Here is a 520-nt window from a genome sequence, read left to right on the forward strand (position 1 = left end):
TGGTACAAGTGGAATTTATAAGTACACGTTATTTGTACAAGTGGCCGACTCCAGTTATTGTAGTACCATAAGACAAGAGTGCAATCCATCTCGGACTTTGTCTCCAGCCATCGACAAAACGAATAGAATTATTACAATTATTATTGCAACAACTTAGTAGATTATTAGCAATCCTAACTTTTTCTTTCACCAACAGATGAAGACAAGGTAGCAGGTTGAAAGGTCCTAGAGCAAAGATATATATATATATATATATATATATATATATATATATATATATATATATATATATATATATATATATATATATATATATATAGGAAAATAGGTTAGTACTCTTAGGAGTACATACTCCCATGCCACGTGTGCTTTTTTTTTCTTGGGCGCCCGAGTCGCTCTTTAAACCTGCGACGCTTTTTTATTTAAGAAAACAACAGTTCGTTGACCGATCCACGTTTTTAGGGATTCTATTTAGCTGTTCTCACCTGATTACAATTTTTAGATGATCCCTTCGTAGAAG

This window comes from Triticum dicoccoides, chromosome 4B (genome assembly GCF_002162155.2).
Source record: "Triticum dicoccoides isolate Atlit2015 ecotype Zavitan chromosome 4B, WEW_v2.0, whole genome shotgun sequence".
NCBI lineage: Eukaryota > Viridiplantae > Streptophyta > Magnoliopsida > Poales > Poaceae > Triticum > Triticum dicoccoides.